At 48.8% G+C, this 7,745-nt stretch overlaps 1 pseudogene; it reads right to left on the bottom strand.

Moving 5' to 3' along the window:
- Positions 1–4,403: 4,403 nt before the first annotated feature.
- Positions 4,404–5,198, bottom strand: LOC102018206 (annotated as a pseudogene).
- Between the last annotated feature and the right edge of the window lie 2,547 nt (positions 5,199–7,745).

Here is a 7,745-nt window from a genome sequence, read left to right as displayed (position 1 = left end):
AAAAAAAAAAAAAAAAAAAAGACTCAGAAGTGACAGATGAGGGGACCCGCAGACAAGGATGCTGAGTAGTTAGGAACCTGTGCCACATGTGAGGAAGAGAAACCTGGGCATAGGAACTGGAAAACACGTTCCTCCTGTGAGGAAAGAGCTGTCAGGCTGAGAAAGTGCAAGTTCTGAATTGGAAGGAGCGGATCTGAAAATGCTCTGATTCCAACCTCATGACCCTAGAAAAGGCAAAGTGTGGCGACAATGAAGATATCCGAGGTCCCCAGGGGTGCAGATGGGGCATGAATCGGTGGAGCCCCGAGGATTCTAGGCGGCACCCGTTCTCTGTCCGGCGCTGACACTGTGGGTACAGGTCAGTACACGTGGTGGGAACCCGTTCAGTGCAAACCACCAGGAGTGAGCCTGGGGGAACCGTGGGCCCCGGGCCATGACAGTGTGTCTGTGCAGGGTCATCGAGTGCAGCGCTGCACTGGATTCCGGGCAGTGGGGGGAGGGGCCGGGGCTGCGTGGCGACTGTGGCTTCAGGTTCGTTCTGCTGAGGATGAAGACCTGCTGTAAAATAACATGGACGCTGGGCGTGGTGGTGCCTATCTGTAGCCCTAGCACTCGGGAGGCTGAGGGAGGGGCATTCACAAGTTTGAGCCCGGCCTGGGAAACTTAGGAACTTAGCAGGATCTGTCTTAAAATATGAACTAAAAAAGAAAAAAAGGAAAAGAAAAGAAAAAAAAGGGGGGCTGGGAATGTAGCGCAGTGCAAAAGCTCTGGGTTCAATCTCCAGTACACACACACACACACACACACACACACACACACAATTTTTTTTTAAACCATGTGTCAGAGATTCCAGTTCTCCCATCTGGTATTTTTTTAAACACTAGCAAATTTTATTAGTAGTATGAAAAGAAACTGGCTCTGCAGAGTGAGTTTGGGTCACGTAAAAGCAGGAAAACAAGTACACCCCCGGCATGAGGGTGGCCCTTACGCAAGAGAGAACACGGTGGCCAAAAACTCAGTGTGGACTGACCTGTTTCGTGTCACCCACTGCTCAGGCTGACGTCGGGTCTAGGCTGTCTCATCAAAAACCTGTTCGAGTTTTCACAAGCAGTCCACGTGCAGGGCTTTGGGAACTGTTCTGCTAGCTTCTAGGCTGGCTCTCCGGGCTGGCTCGCCAAATGCGTTACTAGGTTTTGAGGTGCTGGAGTCTCCTCGAGTGTTTTGTAGGTTCTTTTGATAAGGCAAGAGAGACTCCTTTTTCTGCTTTTAAGTCCATATTAGGAGAAGTCTCTTAAAGTTCACTTAAGCTGTCGTTCACCCCAGTCGTCTTGATTAGTTATCAGCTCAGCAGAGCAGAGTCATAAATGGGAGCAGAGCTAACAGGACACATTGGGAAGTGGGCTAAAAGTTAAACTGCAGCGGTCATTTGGAATTCAGCTGTCTGACCTTCTGGGAGAAGTAAACTTTGTGATAATTGTGTGACTTTCCTGTAAGAGTCCCAAAAATGAGGTAATGGTTACTATAGAAACCTAAACTGTACTTAAACTGAAGCTGAGACCCAGACTGGAGCAGAACTCTCTGGCTCCTGGTTAGAGACTGCCCGTCGCCTGGCTCCAATAAAGCGTCATTCGTTCCTACCTTTTCGGTTTTCTTGTGAGTACTTTTCTTGATGGACTCACTTGCCGTATCACTTTCATGAGAACTGGTCAAGATATGCACAAATGGTAGCAGTTTTATTACGGGTCGGGAAAGAGCCGAGTGTGGTGGCACACCTATAGCCCTAGCACTTGGGAAACTGAGGCAGGAGGATCACAGTGAGTTCAAGGCGAGCCTAAACTACATAATGAGACCTGTCTAAAAAAAAAAAAAAAAGAAAGAAAAGGAAAAGAAACAGGCTGTGAATTGTGTATCTAAGACATCCAAGCTGACTTTTTTTTTTTTTGTCTTTTTGAGACAGGGTCTTGCTATGCAGTTCAGGCTGGCCTGAGTTCACTTTGTAGCCCAGGCGAGGTCTCAGACTCACAACAGTCCTCCTGCCTCAGCCTCCCCAGTGCTGAGATTACGGGTATGTGCCATCACGTCCAGCTCCACACAATATTTTATTTATTTATTTATTTTGGTTTTTTTTCCGGTACCGGGAATCAAACTCATGACATTGTGCTTCCCAGGCAGGCGCTGAGCCACTGAGCTAAATCCCCAGCCTTCCACACAATATTTTAAATTAAAAAAAAACCACTAATTTTATTTTTATTTATTTAATTTTTTGGTGGTACCGGGAATTGAACTCATGACGTCGCACTTGCAAGGCAGGCGTGGTGCCACTGAGCTCTATCCCTGGCCCCAACTAATTTTAAAAGTTTGGGACTGTTTCTGTAGTTTATGTGCATGTATTAACTGGTCTCATTATAAGAAACCCACCTAAAAGTTGGTTGTATTAAGCACTGTAAAATAAAGGCAAAAGCTAATCACCTTCTAAAAAAATTTATATGCAACACTTCCAAGTATCAAAGATATCATTTAGTGTTTAAGTGCCTGGTACAAAATACTAAAGAAAATACATTTACTGGGTTGTTTTTCACCTGCAGCCACCCTGTTATCCAAAATAAGGATTTTTTTGTTTGTTTGTTTTTTGTTTTTTTTCCGGTACCAGGAATCGAACTCACGATGTCGCGCTTGCCAGGCAGATTTGCTGCTGAGCTAAATCCCCAGCCCCCAAAATAAGGAATTTTGATAAATAAAATCTATAGTGCAATTTGCTAATACAGACTGCTCCATTCCTCCACCAAGTACTTAATTTTCTCCCCTACACCCCCACACCCCCACCGTGGTACCATATTATTAAAAACATTAAGTACCTGGGATTTGTGCTTCACATGAAGACATCATTTGAGTAATTTCAAATGATGTACAGCTCCTCATGTAAAAAAGATGTTTTGTGGTCACAATTACATCAAAAAGTGATTATATTCAAATAACCCGATGCATCATGCCTTCGCAGTTACAAAACCGTGATTTTGACACATGGCAATTTATAAGTTAAGCAAATGTGAAATGCTAAAAGATATGAACAGCTACTCTGCTGTTTAAGTGTTAAGTGTTCAATTTAAGAGTGCTGCGAGGCCGGGTGTGGTGGCCCACGCCTGTAATCCCAGCACTTGGGAGGCTGAAGCAGGAGGATTGTTGCGAGTTTGAGACCAGCCTGGGCTACAAAGTGAGCTCAAGGCCAGCCGGAACTGCATAGCGAGACCGTGTCTCGAAAAGAAAAAGAAAAAAGAGTGCTGCAAAACTCATGTAATGACTTTATTATTTTAGTTAGCATAATCAGCCCATGGTACAGTGTGCTAAGTCATAAAGTACAAATCCAAGCAAGGTAATGCCTTTACTAAGTTACAAAACTTTTGGCAAACCAATACAGTACTCTTTAATACAATACAATAATATTTCTGTTGGAGTCATATATTCCTTTAGTGATCATTTTCACTCCAAAAATATCATTTAAGTACCAAATCAAAACACTGTGGTTTAATTTTGCATGCTAGCACACACCTGTAATCCCAGCACTCGGGAGGCTGAGGCAGGAGGATTGTTGTGAGTTTGAGGCCAGCCTGGGCTACAAAGTGAGCTCAAGGCCAGCCTGAACTGCATAGCAAGACCCCATCTCAAAAAGACAAAAAAAAAAAATTAAAAAAAAAATAGCTGGGTGTGGTGGCGCATGCCTGTAATCCCAGCACTCCAGAGGCTGAGGCAGGAGGATCATTGCTGAGTTCAGGGCCAGCCTGGGCTACAAAGTGAGCTCAAAGCCAGCCTGAACTGCACAGCAAGACCCTGTCTCAAAAAGACAAAAAAAATCCCCCAAAACCAAAACACTGCCATTTCTCTCAGAGCAAGTTATTTTATACAAACTCATGTCTTCTGCAAGCGTACAATTCCTCCTTTTAAGTGAACTCCTCACACACACAGGTCTAGTCTGCAGCAGCACAGTGACTGTATGTATAAAGGGCGACTCTGCTTTGTTCTGTGCTTGGTCCACAGCAGGGGACATCCCACTGTCTGAAAAGCTTCAACATTCTACTGTAAGAAGACTCACTGTCAATAACAGTTTTTCCATGTACCTTTTACTTTTGGTCTTTTTAAGGCAGGGTCTCACTATGCGTTTCAGGCTGGCCTTGAGCTCACTTTGTAGCCCAGTCTGGTCTCGAACTCGCAAAGATCCTCCTACCTCAGCCTCCCAAGTGCTGGGATCACAGGTGTGCGCCACCACGCCTGGCGATTCCTGATTTAAAAACCCTGTATCTTTAGGTTTTGATGAAAATCACATAGCCTTACTCCAGTTTATCAAAAAAAAAAAAAAAAATCTACCTAAAATATAGTTTTTAAAAACTAACTAATAAATATATTGTCAGCTTGGAGAGACCGGGTGCTGTGTACCAGTTTTCTTCATCATTTCTCTACAAATGCTGCCGCCGCCACGGGTGTCCGTAGGTTTCCTCTTGCTGAAGCTGCCAGCTCTTCCATCTCAGCGTGTCGTTGATGTATCACCCATTCCATCGCTTCTCGACCTTTGCGAGCATTCGAAGATACCGTGCCGGCCATCAGTCCTTCGAGGTGGCTGCTGCCGCCGACCCCTTTCACTGTGACTACAGCTTCCTGAGTCAGAACAGTTTTCTCTGGGTCCTGAGGATGTGGTTTGTATACAAGTCTCTCACCTGCTGAAATCATATTTGTAAATGAAATATTAGTAGATTGTACTAATTAGTAGATTAGTATAATTAAGCTCCATTGTTTTCTCTACAGGATCAACTACAGAATATTCCTGCACATATGTTTTGGTTCTTGCTGCACCAATAACAGACCTCACGATGCAAGGCAGGGCCCACCCTGTGCTGAGAAGTCTTGGCCGTGCAGCTTTCCAGGAGGGTCTGTGTGTCTGTCCAGCACATCCACTGCGACCACACTCGGGTTCGCAGGGTTTGGGTATTTCTGCATCGCAGCTGTTGTAACAGTTTCCCACGGGTGGTCAAATACATGCCCCGAAGTCCAGATCTTCATAGCGCTGGTGGCCTGCTCAGGTTTCAGGCGGTGCTGGGGACAGTGAGGCACAGAGGTACTCCAGCGCCCCCAGCACCCGAATTAAAGAGGGAAAGGTTTACTTAGCTCACAGCTTGTGGAGGTTTCAGTCCATACTCAGCTGGCTCCAAGGCAGAGTGGCACATGGCAGAGGGCAACAGTTCATGGTGGCAGAAGACAGCAAAAGCAGCAAGAGCAAAAGGGAGGAACAGTAAGCAGCCTCTTTCTCCCTTATACTGTACGCAGACTACCTGTCCCAGGGCCGGTGTAGCACTCACACCCGTAATCCCGGCACTGGACCAGGAATTAATCACAAACTCCAGAAGCCCGCCCCATGACTGCACGAGGCTTTGGGAGGACATCCAGACACAAACCATAACACTAGTCATCCTGGGTTCGTCCCACTTAGTGACATCACGCTACCTTGCTCACCTGTGGAAAGACCCTGGCTCCCTGCTGCAGTACCATGGCTCGGGGCTCTAGCATCTTAGGGCACTCAGCTGAGCCCTTGACACTTCTCTACCTCATTTCTTACTAAGAGATCTCTGAGTGAGTTTGGTGTGACCAGGTGCCCCACTAAATACCCATCTCCCTGCCTCCTTTACTGCTAGGTATGATGTATGTCCCAGTTTTTTGTTTTTGTCTTTTTGAGACAGGGTCTTGCTATGTAGTTCAGGCTGAACTTGAGCTCACATTGTAGCTCAGGCTGGTCTCGAACCTGCAAAGATCCTCGTGCGTCAGCCTCCCGAATGCTGGGATTACAGGCGTGCGCCACCACGCCTGGGCATAAATTTCTTACTTTGTGACAGGGTCTTGCTAAATGGTTAATTACCCAGGATAGACCCAGACTTGGGATCCTCTGGCCTCAGCTTCCTAAATGCTGTGATTACAGGTGTGTGCCACCGTGTCTGGCAATTACTGCTTTTTATAGAAACATTGTATGGCTGTGTACATATTTCACATATGTATCTCCACACCCACCTCCGAGTGTAAATCTTTGTGAAAGGAGGTAGATGTGTCTGGCCGAGGAGACCATGCAGGACTTGGCCGCCTGAGTGACCGAGGCGCTTGGGGTTGTTATCAGGACTTCATGTGCCGAGCTGCCTCATGCACACAGTTTCCAGCCTCTTCGTGATTGTACTGGGAACTGAACCCAGAACCTTGATGCTGAGCTTCAACCCCAGCCCTTTTATTTTTTTCATTTGGAGACAGGGTCTTGTTAAGCCACTAAGTTGCCCAGGCTGGGCTGCAATCTGCATCCTCCTGCTTCAGCCTCCCTGGGTTCTGGGGATGACAGGCCTGTGCCACCAGGCCTAGCTCAATCTTTTAAGTTTTACGGACGGGCTGATAGCAACTCACAGGAGCATTAAGTGAGGTGATATATGCATACTGGTTTTTGCTGCCTAACAAAGCTCCCCACACTTAGTAGACAAACACGCATTTCTCCCCTCCCCCTGTTGAAGGGGCACATCATCCGCCTTACCTGGCCTCTGCACCTCCCGCTGGCTTCGAACTCACAACGATCCTCCTGCCTCAGCCTCCCAGAGTGCTGGGATTACAGGCATGTGCCACCACATATACTACTTTGAAGAAAATCCCAAGCACGTGGGTTGTTTCTAAGATACTTTATCTTGTCAAGTCCTGCTGGTTTGAGAACCACTTTCTTCTTTCTCTGGCAACTTTGCTAACTGCCGGGTCTGAGAATGGCCCCAGACAGAGATTCCTGACTCCCAGGGCCACAGGTGCTCCGCAGCAGTGCCCGCTGTCACCAGGCAGAGGACTTTCCACTCGAGTCTCTGAATTATGTGGCGCCGTCCTCCGGGTGTCCCTTACTGGACTGCGCTGCAAAGCACGACGCCGGGTTTCTTGTGTCCACTGAGGGCTGGATGCGGATGCAGATCTCCGGAGTGGAGTCGGGAGCCTGGGAGTCTCTGCCGCTGGAGCCGGAGAAGCAGCCAGCAGGAACAGTTTCAGATCAGTAAGGTATGGCTGGGCCTGGACTTGGGATCCTCCTGCCTCAGCCTCCCAAGGGTGCTGGGAGTTCAGGGATGTGGCCCCACGCCGGCTTGGAGAGGGCACTACGAGGAGACCATGGGCATTTTTTCAGGGCCCGTGCTCTGCCGGCTTTCTCTCCCCGTCAGGGCCGCGAGGCTGGCCTAGGTCCTTCGCGGCTGCATCAGGCACAGGTGCACGGGTGGCGGGTGCTGGGAGTCGCCCGTCCCCGGCTCCTGGCTGTGCCACAGGGCTGTGGGGGCCGTGAGCCTCACCTAGGGGATAGGGTCCCGTGCACACTCACGCTCGTGCACACGCACACAGCCTGGCGCTCTAACAGCTTTAATACGGAGAGAAGCCTGGGGCTGGGGATTTAGCTCAGCGGCACAGCGCCTGCCTGGCAAGTGCAAGGTCGTGAGTTCGATTCCTTGTACCGGAAAAAAAAAAAAAAAAAAAAGAGAGAAGCCGCTGCAGACTCAAACATCTCCTCCTGGGGATCCCGTAGGGTAAATTCCGGGCGCCCTGGGCCAGACCCGGTCCCCCCACATCCCGAGCCTGAACGCCACTCTGCAGGCCCAGCTCGGCTTCCGGGTCCGCGGCTTCCCCGTCTGGGGACGCGCTCTCCGGCTGCGGCGCGGGGCGCTGGAGCAAGGCTGGCGCGGCTCGGGGTCACGGGGCGGGGAGGG

The sequence above is a fragment of the Chinchilla lanigera genome, unplaced genomic scaffold (genome assembly GCF_000276665.1).
Source record: "Chinchilla lanigera isolate Chin_1 unplaced genomic scaffold, ChiLan1.0 scaffold00027, whole genome shotgun sequence".
Lineage (NCBI taxonomy): Eukaryota > Metazoa > Chordata > Mammalia > Rodentia > Chinchillidae > Chinchilla > Chinchilla lanigera.
The sequence above is the reverse complement of the archived record's forward strand: the minus strand, read 5'-3'. Positions and strand labels throughout refer to the sequence as shown.